We start from the raw sequence: 17,199 nt of genomic DNA, 5'->3' as shown, positions 1-17,199 counted from the left end.
GTTTATCAGCTGTTTGTTGGATCAGGGAGATAAGAAAGGGAAGGCACCTGAAGCAAAATGCTGCCTTCCGATAAACCCAATGGAAGAGAGGGTGTGTGTGTGTGTGTGTGTGTGTGTGTGTGTGTGTAAAACAGGAATTATTTAGGAATATCTGAGCACAGAATTTGGCCTCTAGTGACAAAGCTTGACATTTGCCAAATGAATTATTGCAATTCAGACTACAGTCCTGTCAGCACTAACCACAGCCTTCTTCTCTGACAAGAATTTTTTTTTTTTTTTTAAGTTAAAAAAACCCCAAAACCCTAAATTCTCCTCTTGCTCCCTGACAGTGTTACCATTAGAACTGGGTGGAATTCCATTTAGTTTGAAAAGGCCAGTTCGTCAAACCGGAAGTTTCTTGTGAAGGCAAGATAGATTCAACTTTTACTTACTAATAGTAGCAGTGACACTGACAAGAACATCAATTTCACGCAGCAGCTGGGAGCATCCTTGTGAAAACACCATGTGCCAGTGTTTCTGAAACAAATTTTTGGAGGGATTTCAGGTTTGCGGCAAGCGTCTAAATAGCAAAAGTTCCCATGATCAGGAAATCCCACATTTCAGACATCTCTGATTACTACACTGACTACAATGCACTTAACCTAAAGGAAACGTGAAGACATTGACCTCTGTTATACATTTCTTTATACCAGAATCTTTACACCAGAATTCTAAATCCAGAATCACACCACATTAGCCTTTAGTCTGAAGTTATTGGCAGCCAGTAGCCAAAAGAACAGTTACATGGCCAAAAATCTACTAGCGCACATCTGCAATATTTGTGCACAGTTCCCATTGGCTTCAATAGGAGTTGTTCCCATCTACAGGAGGGTAGAATTTGGCCCATGATATTTTGATTGGCTGATAAAAGTATGTTCCTGCTTTTAGGAGCAAGAAGTGAGGAACAGAACAGCCTCTGCTCACAGACTAGAGAATGAAGCAAGGAACAAAGCCCCTAACTGGAATCTGGGGGGATCTGACATATTAAGGCCCTTCTGTGTGCCTAAGGAGGAAAACAGAAAAGGGGATATTAGCAGCAGCATAATCCGAACTCTGAGAAGATTGAGTGTAGCATTAAATGACAAGTTGGGTAGGAAACAGTCTTTCATTCAGGGGGAAACAGAATTGATTGAATAGAGGCAGAACTGATTGTGGACAGATTTAACTGGACTGGAAATAGACAAAATTGACTGGGACTGAATGGGTTTATTTGTTGTTTATTTGTTTAGTGTATTGGTATCTTTGCTACAAGTCAGAAACTGTCTGACTTTCCAGCACAGATGCAAGTTAATTCTTGGAAATGTTGTGTAAATAACATTTCATTTTATTGTTAGGCTGTGGATACTTGGAGATAAATTAAGTGGCAAAATTTTTTAGAAGTGGCCACTCCTTTTGGAGTTGTCGTTTTTTCAGTGCCCAAATAGAGTCACCTGGGGCCTGCGTTGCAGAGATTTTCAGCTGCAGCCCCTATTGCCTTCATTGGCAGGGATAGGTGCTCAGCACCTTTGGAAACCATGGGGTCTCATACTGGGCATATCTAAAAAATTAGGCATCCCAAAATCAAAAGTAACATTTTAAAATTTGACTGCAATTCTAATAAATACATTATGGATTAACACCACAACCAGCAACCTTCTGTTCTAGAAATATTGCATGAGCCGTGGCCAGTTACCAGCTTGACCCGCTGCATTTATACGTCGTAACTCTTTTCCCTACTTTTTGGCCTGATTTTCAGTTCCTCCATTCTTGACTTCGGGGCAGGGACAGAAGATGGCAAAGGCAACCATAAACTCATTTCCAGTATTCTGGACCCATGCAGGGTCTTATCCTAGGTTAGAAAAGTCTCCGGACTACTCTGAATTATGCTGTGCTTTGCACGACCCCTGGGGATCAGAGATTGATTTTAGTGCACTGACCATGTCCCTTATGTGGGGGGTGGGGAGGGTTGGAGCCAGGCTGACGCAGAACTCTTATGTCACCTGCCTTCTGAACAGTGTTTAATTTGTAATGAAAGAGGTGCTGGAGCTCAAGCAATTTTTTTTTTACATTCATTACTGATGTGGCAAGCCCAGAGGTGCTGAGGCTATGAACTGACAAGCCTAGAGGTGCGAGGCTCAGCCCAGGCAAGCCCTGGCACAAATTAAGCACTGCTTCGGAGTAATTTCCATCCATGTCAAGGGATCTTTATTCTATCAGAAAGGCACAAAAGGGCCTTAGTGCAACTAAAAATCAGGTCCTTCAGCTCAGGCTATATATTCTGTGGGGTGAGGTAAACATCTTTAATGTTTGGAAAGCATCTAACGCATTGTAAATGCTACCAGAAACAAATAGTAATAACTAAGATAAATCATACTAGTTGATGCCCTCCTACAATATGCTCACGCAGATGCATATTTCCTGTATTGTTCTGTCTAAACAAACATGTACAAGAGCGATGAAAATAGTTTGGCTTGTCAAACAAACAATCTTCTCCCATTTAGTGTGACTCTTTAAGGACATGATAAAGGTTTCTCATGGGTAGTGTCACAAATAGTAAGGGGTCAATTCTAAAGCATTAATGTCATTTATGCCTTTAAATCACTGCTTTTGAAATAGTCACTTATTTCTCCATTCTGTGGGAGGTCCAAGTGAATATTCAAGCAATTTGATTATTCCGTGGAAAGTTCTTAGGAGTTAAAACATATTTCACACTGCACACACAAATGATTGTATCAGAATGGCTAACTCTTACAGTGCTGAGAGGAAAAAATGCTCCTTCCCTGTGAGCTGCACATGGACAATAAAGAGGAGTAAAATCTGTCAGCGTATCCTAGAACTCCCCATTAACATTTTCACCATCCTTTCCTTCACAGGGGGAAGATCAACTTTACCCACCAACCACTGCAACCTAAACTCTAATCTCTCCCACCCACACCTTCCCAGCTTTTTCTACCTGCTGCCAGCCAGATTCCTGTGCCTCGTTTTTTCTCACTTCTGCCAGTTTTACACCACTGGCACTCCCGTGACTTCAGCAGAACTACTGCAGATATATACTGGTGTCAGTGTCAGGAGAATCAGGCCTCTGAAGCTGGCCTCCAGCTGGCTCTTTCTCCGACCTCCAGAAACACCCATTTCTGGTTTACCCAGCTCACGCTGCTAACTTGCCCAGCCCAAGGGTGGAGATGCAGGTTCCTTGGGGCGGGGAGATTTGAGATCAGAGAGAGGTTTTGGCTGCAGGGAGGTGAAGTGAGTCCATCTCCCTACTGCCAAACCTTTCCTGACACCTACCACATGAACCTTTGTGATACAGGCACTTAATGGTTGTTAGATATCTGCAAATTAGCCAGTTCCTGATGGTTTAAATGGAAGCTTAGACACTCTTTTGGCACAGAAAATGTAGTCTCTTATTTGAATTTTACATGATTAACAAGCATATTGTCCATTATCTATTTATCTATCACTCCACTCAGGAATCATTCTTTGCATTGTGAATTTGCCGTGGTTTAAACAATCCTAACGCCTCATTCTTTCTGGTCAGTGATTTAATCTGCCATTTAATAAAAAAAGACATTTGCTAAAATAAAGACACTTTGCAGATTTGTATTACAATATAGGATACTAAGTGATATACAAAGGGATAGGGATAAATGAGAAGAAAAAAAAATCAGACTCAATCTTTTCTAATACATGTTAAGGCCAAATTCATCCTTGCTATAAATCCACTGATGTGAATGCTGTTGCATTATCTTTCCATATACACAATGCAAGACAAATAGTCATTTTAGATTTAAAGTATCTCCTCCTTCAATCTAAAAACTGACCAAAAAAAACAAAAGTCTCCATGAGAGAGCACTGTGTGTGGTGTGTCTTCTCTACAGTAAATCTGAGAGCAAAATATAGCTGCACTGTGCTCACTGAGTGAGCTTATAAATTTAAAGATTCAGCACAGAAAAAACCTCAAAAGGCTGTAGATATTCTTGTGACCCGTCCCGTGCCCAGGGCAGCCACCTGATAATGCCAAGGTCAGGGCAGGTTGTAAGAAGACAGCAGATTCTCCCAACACTGGTGGGTGACACTGAAGTCAGGCTTCCCAACCAGCCACAAACTGCGTTTCTGAATCCCCACAGATGCCAGTATACAAATACACACAGCCCCCTTTACTGCATTTCAGCTTCTGGCTGCCAAATCAGCACTAGGTCCAGTAAAGAGTCCAGTTATTTAAACTCTACGTTCTTTACTAAAAAGGTTCCCTCTGACCCCAAGGGGTCAGCCACAGTACCAGATCAATATAAGTTTGGACCTTACCTAAAATACCATGCTGCCAGCCAATCCTTTAGTAACTAAACTAAAGGTTTATTAAAAGAAGAAAAACCATAAGAGAAATTTTAAAGGGTCAAAGCAAATCAGATACATTGAAAGTCCATATACATCAGGTTTCTAGAAGAATTGTGGAGTTGCAGGCTTATATAGTTCCTCTAATATACATCCAGTAATTGGATGGGCCTCAGTCCTTTGTTCACAGCTTCAGTTGCAGATGACTTGATTCAGAGGGATATAGGTGTTTGAAGCTGAGTCCTGACTGAAAGACTGGTGACTGAAGACAAAATGGTTTCCCAAGGTCTCTGCTTTATATACCCTTTGGCCCTGGCCATGCGGTTTGTAGAATTTTACAGGGACTAAAATGGAGTCCAGAGCCACATGGGCAAGTCCTGGTGCCTCATCAGGCATATCTTTGGCTTCTCCCCCTGGGCCCCTTGCACCTGGGGGACGTCTTAATGGGCCATTAAGCAGGCTATCGTCCTGCCGCCATCCTGTCTGGGGTGTTGCCCAGGCAGCACAATTTGAAATACAGATCTCAAATATATCTATGGCTTCCATTTCACATATTACACATGAACATAAGTATCATCATCTGACTTAGCATATTATAACCTAACAGTACCTAACATGGCATATCTCACATGAATTATTCTGATTTTGACATATTGATGTTAACCCATATGTTAAATGCCCCACCCCCCAATCTACCCAGCATGACACCCCCCAACACGAGACTGGTGTAGAAAGGAGTAATCAGAGCTCCTGAATACACATCAAGGCCCCCCTTAGTCAGACAGCGTGACAATTCTCACATCAGGACTTAATTTACACATAGTGAGTTAAAAGCCACATTAATAGCATATAGAAATCACAGGTGTTCAAAGGCATATGACATACCACATGGTGCACAATTGTAATTTCTTATGGGCAATGTATTTTACCAGTAGTTCTTATCCATGACATTTACTAAGTAGCAATATCTACATCTAAATTCATGTATTCTGGTAGCAAGCATATTGTGTATCCTGGAGTGGCTATCCACAGAGTTTCTAGGGAGGATTTATGCATACATTTAAATGGGTTGCTACACCCTGCTGCAGATTTGTCAGCAGGTATAATATAGTGTTGTTTCTCTGAAGCAAACAAAAGTGCAGTGCCATGTGAGCTGTCACTTATCTCTACAGCTGTTCAAACTTTCTCACCCTCAGAACTGAACCGGACCTGCAAACATTTTGTATGCAAAGCTACCCGTACAGGCTTCTTGAGCATTCACAAGCAACACCTGGTTTTTGAGAGCATTGCACCATCCTGAAATTTAAGATTTTTTGCTCGGTTGAGAGTTTGGAGCTTGAGAAAATGGTCTCCTATTTTTAAAAAATCTGAATCAAGGATTAAAAGTGTTTTGGGGCAGATCCTCAGCTGGTGTAAATGAGCATAGCAACAGGGTTCAACCCTTTATTTTCACATGCCTGAAAGCATGTGATTTATTTTACCCTTGGGCCAATGCTTTTTCTCTCCACAGACTGATGTGCAAAATTAGTTTAAAAGATCCTGTGACAGAGTTCAGGAGGGAAATAAAATAATGATCTAGTTCTACACCTTCCCAAACAAAAACAGACTGCAGAATGAGATTATAGCTAGGAGTTCTGTTTTGTTATCATTTAAAAGGCTAAATATGTTTCATTCTGGCTGCAAGTGCATGAAACACTAACTGAAACTATGTCAATTTACTCTAAACTGATATGCTGTAGCAATAATATTTCTGAATTAGCTACATTCTGAATGAAAAGCAGTATATTTTCTTGTACACGTCACACCACATTCTAGCCTTAATTATTCTCCCAGTAGTGGGGCAATAGGTAAGTTGACGACAGCAGAATTTGGCAGTCTATGGGTTTAATCGACACAGGAATATTGATTCAGGAATAGCTATTCTGGAATAACTCCTTGTATGGACAGTTTTATTCCAGAATAAGAGTAGCATGTTCCATTTTTGTAACTACTGTCTCTTTTGCCTCTAATTCAGAATGACCCTGAGCCTCTCCAAGTGACTGTATTACAGGTTTCATCTCAGCAGAACAGGAAATTGCTTCTTCAAATATGCAAGTAGCCTCCCTCCCCCTTTTTATGGATCAACTGCTTCAAAGGAATGAATTGGGCCGCTCAAAATATCTTACAAATTTATCCACCTATAAAACGGACTATATTCCATATCACCCCCTTTAATGAAAAACTATCAACCTACAACAGTGCTAAAATCCCAGCTCTGAGCTGCTCAGCACAGGGCACTTAGTTGCACAAGTGGATTTGCATCTTTTCTCCTGTACTCCCGGCCTGTTCTGCTCCTTGTGAGCCTGTTAAGTGAAATTGACAGGTGATCCCTAGATAATTCCTGTCAATTTCAATCTCATCTGCCTCTTCAAGAACAGAAGTCCAAAGGAGTAGACAGCTGGCATGATATGCATATAAATGTGTCCACTCCTGTCTCTAGAAGAGAAAATAAAATTAGTTATATCCATAGATATACAGACTGGTCCAATGTCCCGTACTAAAACCCCATGATGCTCAGTCCTGTCCATCCCACACTACGATTCTGACTCTCAGCACCTAAGAGATTAGTGCATCCAATCACACCAAACCCAACACTCTAGGGTTATTCTAAGTGGATCAATGAATTATAGTTTATTTTTTATTTGGCAAGCTAATTGAGAGGAAAAAAAGGAGGGGATAGGAGGAAAAGCGTAGGCAAGAGGCATCTTGTTCATGTCAGCCTTGACGGTGTTCATTTAGGCCTGGTCTACACTTGTGACGTTTGCCAGGAGGACAGACTAATCCAATTTCTGCTGAGAGTTTGCATGGTCCCCTCATGAACAGTAATGGTGAAACTCAAAAACAACTTGCTATTGATTGCAAGGAATCCTCTCTGCTCCCCAGGAAAACCTGTTAGTACAGTGAGGGTGCAGCAGCAGAGTTTACTCCAGACACAACATGGGGAGATGGGCAAGATTTTAGAAGGCAGGAATGGGAAACAATGTCAGTTTCGGTATGCAAGTCACAATTTGACTTGCTCACATTTGATATACAAAAACTAGCCACTATAAACGAGAAGCAGATTTCCGCTCCCTTTTATGCCAGTGTAAAACTTCCTGTAAATCCGTTGGCATCCTTGATTTGAGGTAAATCCAGCCTACCCATCAGCAGGCCTTGCCCTTAAGCGTCTTACATTTTTAAATAATTCAGCAGAAGGAGAGAGACCAGTTCTGCTCCATTTACACGTTGTGCAATCCTCCTGACTTCCACAGAGCACAGCTGAGGACAGAATGTTTCCCAGGTTGTCTAGTGCTAGAACTAGAGCCACCTTTGACAAAGAGTAAAAACTGCTGCCTGCCCTGACAAAAAAAATCCTTTTATTTAAAACCGGAGGTAAACCATAAAGCAAACATCAGCCGTAGCCTTATTCTAAAGTCAAGCAGAACCTTATCAGCCTCCAGAACAATACAAGATTGCTCTTGGTTATAAAACCATCTGCACGATCAAACACTAAAGAGGGGGGGGCAAAGTGGCCGAGAACAAAACCACAGCTCGCCCCAGAACAGCAGTGTAAAGAAAGGTTGTTCCCCCCAGCCAGCGTGGGCCGATCTCTCCGTCTACCTGCGAGCTCGTCGGAAGGGACACGTGTAATTACCTCTAGCAGCGATACAAAGGGAAGCATGGATCCCGATGCTGTGTGATATGCAAATGCCAAGCAGAGGGCACGAAAAGCAAGTTTCCTGGTGAGCGGTCACTGCAGAAGATGTAAACCTGGCACATAGAAAAGTGTGATGGGGGAGGGGGATCCCTGACACCCTAATCCGCAGCGATAACCCGGGAGAAGTGGCTCAAAATTAAAAAAGAAGCGGTTTGCCATGGCCAGGCCCCAGCGCTCCCTTCGCCTCGCTAAGGTGGGTTCAGCAGCGGTGGCGAGCAGCTGGGAACACGCCGGCTGGGCGTGAGACGTTCCAGCCTAACGCGCCGACACTCCCCTGCCTCCCTCCCTCCGGCCAGAACTCAGCAGCGTGTGAACTTGTTCTCCTGGCTGCGCTGAGGATTTTGGTGTCGGGTTTCAGGGGGGAACCGATCTTCGCTTTACCTTCCTGTGCCGCATTCAACGCCTCCTGGGCACAAATCAGATCCCCTCCCCGCGCCCGAACAGCCCCGTTCCCGTGGGAAATGTTGAGAAGTTCAAGACCGGGAAACTTACTCTGGGAGTCCCGAGCGAGTAGGTTTCTCCCCTCTGCTGTCAGGCCGGAGAAGTCTCTTGGAGCGCCAGTCTGGCGAGGCTTGTGCCTGAAAGGCTTGTCTGAGAAGAAGGCGTGCCCTGGGTGTCTCTACGCGGATGTAAGGAACTAACCCCGGGCAAATCTTGCTTGTGACTCAGCTGCCTGCACTAACTGCTAAATACACACTCTGCCCTGTGTTAACGGCGCTGCCCGGTTTGGTGTGCTGCACACTGCCTAACAGCTGTGTGATATCAATGTCAGGCTGAAGAGAGTGTGATCAGTCCCTGCAGCTGATCCCCAGCATTTTAAATCCCTTTTTACACAGAGGGGGGTGGCAGAGAGTAACCTAGCCCTATAGATATACTAGAGATACCACCTAGTATGTTTGGAGTGGTATTTTTGCACCCACCCATTCATTCATGGTTACTTTTTGTGTTTGTTGTACTCTGTGGTGCTTTTAACACTTGTTTCTCTGGAACTATAAGTTTTGTTGCATTGTCCTATTACCACAAGACCTCTGAGCCTGTCAAAAGTGGGGCACAATGGGTGACAAAGATCCAAAACAAGGGACACCAAAAGTTATTCATGCAGGAAACTTAAAATGCTGTGAGATCCCTTTCTTTAGTGTAAATGACTCTTCTGATAATCTCTGGTCCCTGTCTGTTTACGTCCGATTTAAATAATTTTCTGTAAGAAAAGCAAGGGGGTACCAAATTTGTATGCAATGTCAATAACTTTGTTGGGAGCAAAATGAGAAATTTCTCTCCAAATGTGGTAAAGTTGAGAGATATACATATCATCGGCTCCACAACTGGCACTAGGTTGTGTTCAAATGGCTGCAGCTTTAGCACCATAAAATAGTCAATAAACATGGTCCTGGCCTGCTATGTGCCCATTAAAAGGAACATAGTCAAAAAGTCTTCAAATAGCAGAGCAAAAGACAAACTTATTTCCTTAAAGGATTTACCTTTTGATCGGCTAATATGGACCTTTTGACTATTAATTTCATTGGGTGACCCCCTTCTTATATTATGTAAAGGGGTAAAATAACACTTCCTTATTCACTTTCTCCATACCATTATAGACCCCTGTCGTATGAGTTGCCTCTTTTCCCAGCTAAACAGTTCCAGCCTTTTTAATCTCTTCTCATATGTAAACTGTTTCATACCCTTAATCATTTTTGTTGCTCTTCTCTGTGCCTTTTCATTTCTAATATATCTTTCTTTGAGAAGAGGTCACCAGAACTGCATGCAGCATTCAAGGTGTGGGTTTACCATGGAATTATATAGTGGTATTTTGATATTTGCTGTCTTATCTGTCCCTTTCCTAATGGTTCTTAACATCCCATTAGCTTTTTTGACTGCCACTGCACACTGAGCAGATATTTTCAGAGAACTCTCCACACTGACTCCAAGATTTTTTCTTGAGTGGCAACAGCTAATTTAGACCCCATCATTTTGTATACATAGTTGGGATTATGTTTTCCAATGTGCATTAATTTGTATTTATTTACATTGAATTTCATCTGCCATTTTGTCACGCAGTCACCCAATTTTGTAACTCTTCCCGGTCTGCTTTGGACTGAACTATCTTAAGTCATTTTGTATCATCTGCAAACTGTGCCAACTCACTGTTTATCCCTTTTTCCAGATCATCTAAACTCCTAAATGGAGTCTTCCTTAGCACTAAGGTAGGTCCTTGAGTTGTTCTTTGTAGTGTCCCAGAAGGAAATAAGACAGAATGCAAACAGAAAGGAACATATTGCAGCTCAGTCTCAGAACAACATAGTTCCATGGTTAGTCTCAGTTTGCGAAAGACCCAGCTTTAATGTCCGTGTTTCCAACATTGATCTGTGATCTCTCTGGGGGTGGGTGGCATGGTTCTGTAGTATAGGTGTGTTTCTGAGAAAGAAGATTGTAGTATTATCAGAAATAAGGACTGGCAGATTCACAACAGACACTGCCCTAAATATTCAGCTTCTTCGTCTCCTGCTTTTCAGTCTCTGAAATTATTAGGGAATCGCAGTCTTTTAGATTACAAGATCTTTGGGATACAGATTGTCACATACTAAATATATATACAGTATCTAGCACAGGTCAGGGGTCTTGACCTGCTTAAAGGCTCCAGAAACTTCTACCACACTGTAAATACATTTCTATTTGAAGTGTTGTCTAACTTTCCAAACTAGTCAATATGGGAGGATAAAGCATATTCTGATTGAATACCGTCCCACTAAGTATACAAAGTCAATAGTTAGGCATGGATAAGAGGTTTGTATATTGTATAGCTTGACTATATTGTGATCAATCAACATAACTACTGCATTCAGAATAAATCAGGGTGTCATGAGGAACTCAGTCTACATGATCATAGTGGTCTCTTCTGGCCATAGAATCTCTGAATAGTTTGCTTTAGGCCACATTATAAAGTTTTTACAGTATGGTGTGGCCTAAAGCAAACAATATGACAAACACTGGAAGTATGATAATAACAAAAGAGGAAGGGACAGGCTCACAGAGGCTGGGTTACACTATGAGTCAATGCACATTAACTTTTTAACTTCTGAGACCTGGGTTCAAATCCATCTCCTAGCACAATTTAAAATGAATTTGCTGGCCTCACCACTCAAGTCCACTCAAGAAGCAGCCCAGGATTGAAACAGAGAAATGTATTCTAGATCTGCATGTTATACAGTGCTGTGAAGAGAAGTTTGGTGGTGGGATGAAGAAACTTGCATTACACCACTACTAATTGATACATGTGAGACCCTGGCCAAAGTTATCCTCCATTTTAAAAATAAGAACATGAGAAGGAGAGAGACAGAGCCATGGGAAAGGAAAAACAATAATATAGTAAGTAAGAAATAAGTGTTTTCATTTTCTCTCTTTCTTAATTTTTTTTTCTACTTTCTACATAAAGGAAATGTATCTTGGAGCTCTCCTGAAAAATCTTCACTCTTAAGAGTTATAGTTTCCCTGGAACTCATTGATAAAGTTACAGCCTTCTGTATAATAGCATAATTGTCTATATTATCTTTGGTGTGAGTTCAGAGCTGAGAATTGATCAGAAGCTCAGATACCACGGTCATGAGCATGGTATAAATACCTAGATAGATTGATGAGGACTGTACTTATAATACAAAGGTGTGTTGGAGATCAGAAAACTAACTACCACATTCATTGCTGATTTATTAGTGGAAAACCCCCTTAGTATCTGTTGATATTTGCCTATTTATGCCATTGGTGAAATTGGCTTTAACTAGCATTGATGAAGTACTTGAATTTTGCCTTTTTGCCTTTTCTATTTACAATGCTAGTCAATAACCGTGCGTAAGTGGTATCTATGATCCATTTTTGGTCTCTATGAAAGTCTTTTGGTGTTTTATGCTTTGGGGTCCCTTAGACTGTGCCATTCTGCCACCCCTCCTTGCCCTGAAAGGGCCAAAAAGAGTGGGGGGAAAAAAGAGGTGCATAGGAATTGCCATACGGGATCAGATCTTTACTCCATCTAGCCCAGTAGTCTGTCTCTGACAGCAGCCAGTACAGGATGCTTCAGATGCCTGCATTAGGCTGATGTGGGATAATCTGTCCCCCATGAATGTTTTATCCTAATCCCTAATAGAGTTTGGGTAAACACCAGAGCATAAAGTTTTGTAATGCTCTATTTTAGGATTAACTATTACAATTCTTGATTATCTCATTGAGAGAGAGAATAATGGGGCACAAACTAGGTTGGGGAGGAAAGGAAGTGTGGGGTTACAAATGAAGGGAGAAAGAGACAAAAGAGAATGGGAGAAGTAGGGCAGGCAGTGCAGAGGGGAGCAAGAGAAGAGGCAGATAAAGGTGGGGAGAAGTGGGACCAAGGTGAAAAGTGGGGGTGCAGAGAAGTGAGAGAGTAGGGTTGAAAGAAATGAGGGATGGGAGCACACACACAGAGTGGAAAGAACAAAACAAGAAGGATGTGAAAGAAATGAGGTGAGAGAGAAACAAACAAATACAATGAGCAGAGAGGGCAGTTAAATGCTCAGAGTAGGAGGGAATGGGGCAGAGACAGTTCTCAATTTGTGCCAGAGCTTGCTAGGTCTGAGTCTTGATACCTCTAGGCTTGGCAATCTATAACGTTTGGGCTTGCTACATCTGTTTTAAATGTAAAACAATTGCATGAGCCCCCACACCTAATTGCTTGAGCCCCGGCACCTCTGTCATTACAAATTAAGCACTGGGCAGAGACAGTCAAGGGGTAGCCTTCAGGTGGAAGGAGGGCTATAGGAGACAATGTGAGGCTGAGGTGGATGGACCTAGTCACCGAAGTCCGAGCCCACCAGCCCGCCCCCCAGGTCCGAGCTCTGGCAACTAGCCTGAGTCACCAACCATGCCGCACCGTCCACACTGCTCTTTTTAGTGCACTTCCTTGAGCAAAGTTAGCATGAGTCTGTCTACCCATGCTGGGAATCACACCTTCCTGCTGCAGTGTAGACATACCCATAGAGGCTCCACTTATTCTTCATGTCCCAGACTTGGCAGTTCTTGGCTGCGGGCCTGGATAGATTTACATGGTCAACTGTGTGGAGCAGCTGCTCTTGTTTTGTTGAGATGTGGGGTGTGGCTGCAGAAAGCAAACGTCTCCGATGGCAGGTGGGGCTCTAGCCTGCAGAGGGGCAGAACAGATGGGGGAAGGTTGTAGCAGGGGGGGATCTCGGTGCACTGTTATATAATGTCTAGATAAAATAACTGAGAGCTCCATGCCTTAGGAAGAAGCACAAACAACATTGTGAGGGCTGGTTCTTGTATGCAGCTTGAACATGCAAGACCCCTGCTATCTTTATTTGTTCTTTTGTAATTGGGTGGGTCCAGAGACACATGCACAAGTGGAATAGCTGCAAATAACCCTTCTGGGCAATTGTTCAAAATGCACTCCCTGCTGCGTCCAGAACCGAGGGATTACCCACCCCTTATAGTGCTGTGTAAATGGTATCTGGAGTTTGTACACTACCACGGGCAGAGGGTCTCTCGCCCACAGCCTGAACAGCTTTATTCTTTTGGTTGCATTTCTCACAATTGGGCTTCTATACCTAGAACTGTCTTTTTTTATGGCAGTTCCAACGCAGCTCCCCTGTGAAATGACAGTCATTAGCTCAATGATCAGCAAAAGCTATTCAAATTTGGCTGCTCACTTCCACTTATGTGGCATGCATCACTCTTTCCACAGGTCATTTCTTCTGGCACTTTCTTTTTCCTGTGGTCTCCACTGATCCAGTAACAGCCAGTGCTTGCAAATACATGAGCGCCAACTCTGTTGTCAAACATTTCTTTAAGACCCCTGCTTCAGAACAGACATGCTTAAATGCTCTATGCTTGCTTAAAGCAACCTCCAAATTGGCTTAAAATTCACAGTGCTGGTTTAACTTCAATTCTGCCACCTATACACTTACTGACTGCAGGTTTACTGGTTCCATTTATATTGCTGGAAATGTTCTGCTATGACAGGAGACTTCAGAGACAAGTATGTTCATAAAAGAGTTTGAATTTCTGGATAACTTTTCCCTTTTAATTTGAATTGGCTGTAAGCAGATACAACAGTACATATGCTCTGTTTCCTTTGGGTACCTTAAAGGAAAGGAATGTGTCTCACTCAAGGACCTCTGTTTCCTGCCTATACCTCTGCTAATTAAAATTAAGCATTATTTGAAAGAACAGGAAATGTGTATGGACCCTGTTCTTTCCAGATACAGAGAAATGTCATACTGTACATAGCAGTAACTAAACAATTACTAAAAAAAGGATGACTATAGTAAATAAAAAAAAAAAAAAAGCGCACCCCATATATTGAATGAAACTTCTCTTAGAAGAATGCTTTGAATTTGCATTTATCATCCCTCTGAAAAGGATATTTACATTTACTATTACATTACACCACACTAAAAACAAACACTTTATCTCACCTCCTCTTCGAGTACACACACATATTTGACTGAGTGCCCCTGGCAACTGCTGACTAAATCCTGAGATATGTTTTCCTTCTTTCTGAGAACAGCTTGCAGACCCTTTTATATTAGTCTGTCTACTACTTGCCCTTTATCTGGTCCAAAACACTATCTTCTCTCCATTCAAATCCCTCTTTAATGCTTGCTCTACATTGGAAAAAAAAATCACACGAGTAATTAAATTAAAATTAATTCAATCTAGTTAAACCAATGCAAACTCCTTAGTGAAGACACACATAAATAAATTTAATTCTTGCTTAAAGTAGTTTAGCTTAATTTTGTAATTCGCTGATACAAGCTAAATTGATTTATAATCAATCTAGTTAAACTGGTGAAAACTCCTCATGCAAACTTCTAAAACTGGTTTAACTCTTGTTTAAATCAAGTTAGCATAAATTACTAAACTAAGATAAACTAATTAAGCAAGAGGTGAACTAGTTTAAGTGCATCTACATTAGGGGTTTTCACCAGTTTTGCTAGATTGATTATAAATCAATGTAATTAAATCAATGCAACTTTTCTAATATAGAGGAGATTTACTTCTTCCTCAATGCTCTTAAGAAGTAGGTCAATAATAATTATTATTAAAATATCAGTAATGAATTGAACCATCCAGAAGTGCACATGCCTAAACTGAGTAATGACATAACTCACTGATGAATCTTTTATCCTCTCCCATCCTCTCCCATGACTTATACTTTCCTATCTGCCCTTGTCTCATAATCTCTTAAGATTGTTAGATCCTTGAAGCATAAACTGTATCTCTCTGTTTGTCCTGTTAAGCATTTAGCAAATTTCTGGGCACTGTAAAAATAAACAAACAAACAATTCCTGAGTCTCAATCATTATTTTATATTAAATTATTTTAATTTATTCTCTTAAAACAATATTTATGTAATTTAGAAACTATAGACTAGATTGAAAATCAGGGTGAATGCAGAAATGCTGGGTAACAGCCTCATTAGATAGGCCACATTTTTGGAAACCAAAATTTTCTTTCAAAAGCTGCCAAATCCAAAAAATGTTTGGCCCAAAACAGGTTTTTTTTTTAAATTCCCAATGAAAAACCAAACATTTTCAAGGAAATTAGCTACTTTCCATGAAAATTTCCATTTAGTAGAAACCCCAGTTTTCCTCACAAAAAAGTTTAGATGGAAAATTTTCAACCAGTCCTAGTAACGCACTTCCAGCACACATTTTTTAATAAACATTTGTTCTACTATCTGTGCAATATTTGACATTCACAAACATTTTCATGAATAAATCATTGGCTGTCGTGATACTTGCAGATGGGGAATATGAGCCAACAAATAACAGCAGAAAAAATCTGCCATATTTATTCACTGCCATATTTAGATAAGACCTCTTGTAACTTTGCCTGCTGTGACATTGATACATGTCATAATTAGAAACTTTTTAGTGCTTAAACCATTAAGTTAATTAGGACAGAGTAAAAAAGAAAGATACTGAATCATTATCATCGGTCCCTAGCAATTGTCATTAGAATCATGCAACGTGTTATGAACTTTGCTGTAATAAAGGCCCCATTTTGATTAATTATGCTGAACCAAAAAGTTTCCATGTGGCTACAAGACATTCACGTTGCTATCACACTCGAGAAACATTCAAAATCTGAGCAGAGTGCTAGAACTATCATATTTCAAATGTTACATCATTTATCTACAGAGCGTCATAACTTTCAGATAAATAATAATTTATTGTAACACATTTGAGTCCTGATTCAGCACCAGCTTGCACCTTTTGGAGTCATTAGTACTTGTGCAATGTACAGGGCAATAGTTGGCCACCTTGGATACTGTTTTTTAAATTGGTGCCTTCATCCCAGCATCACCCCTCCCCTTTCCCCGCACACCAGCTAGAATAGAAACCACCCCAAAGTGGCTCTGGAACCTTTAAGGGCATCCCCACACCGGCAGCAATGGCTTGGATTAGTGCATCCCCTGGGTACTTTTGTGGCGGGGTTTGCCTCTTTCAACACACAGGCACAGACACACACATCAATTGCAGGGCCAGTGCTGAGAGCTGCTGCACCACTGCAGCTCTGGTCTGGCCACTTCTTCCACAGCTCTCAGGGAGAAAGAGGACATCTGCCACTTTAAGTGTACCCCCTACTCCCCTCTCCAAGACACACACCAGGCACTGCAGCAGAATGTCTCTTGCTCGGCTGCCGCACTCCTCCAATATCTTTTTGAATTGATAATTTATGACCATTTTTATTGGAATAGATGACTACACAAGGTGCAAGGCCATGGAGAATCAAGTCCAGTACCTAAGTATCTCAAAGCACTTTACAAAGGTGGTAAATACTATTCATTTCCCTCTCTAGAGCAAGACACCGAGAAATTAGGGCCAAAATTGGGAAACTTGAGTGACTAAAGTTCAGCATCTAAATAAACTTGGCCTGATTTTCAGTGTAACATCAGTGTAAGTTATGGGTGCTCAGCAGCTCTGAAAAATCAGACCACTTTATTTCAGGTGCTTATCATTGTCCACTCTGGTTGACAACTTTTGGCCTTAACCTCTCTCTGTCCTAGTTTCCTGCCTAGAGATAATAGTACTTTGGTTGTTCTATGGCACAATTTTCGGGAAGGGATTATA

The 17,199-nt window shown here is 41.4% G+C and overlaps 1 protein-coding gene across 2 annotated transcripts in view; it reads right to left on the bottom strand.

The window, feature by feature from the left end:
• The window catches only part of RAB27B (RAB27B, member RAS oncogene family), a 45,612-nt gene extending 36,871 nt beyond the window's left edge, over window positions 1-8,741 (bottom strand). Inside the window, exons 1-2 of one of the 2 annotated variants that reach the window (XM_067545425.1) lie at window positions 8,579-8,741; window positions 8,024-8,139 (exon numbers count right to left, since the gene is read on the bottom strand). The gene's annotated coding sequence lies outside the window, so the exon portion shown is untranslated. The remainder of the gene's footprint in view (window positions 1-8,023; window positions 8,140-8,578) is intronic. The other variant, XM_067545424.1, reaches the window with a different exon arrangement.
• Between the last annotated feature and the right edge of the window lie 8,458 nt (window positions 8,742-17,199).

Source organism: Emydura macquarii, unplaced genomic scaffold (assembly GCF_026122565.2).
Source record: "Emydura macquarii macquarii isolate MOO-44397 ecotype Brisbane River unplaced genomic scaffold, CSIRO-AGI_Emac_v2 contig_1045, whole genome shotgun sequence".
NCBI lineage: Eukaryota > Metazoa > Chordata > Testudines > Chelidae > Emydura > Emydura macquarii.
The sequence above is the reverse complement of the archived record's forward strand: the minus strand, read 5'-3'. Positions and strand labels throughout refer to the sequence as shown.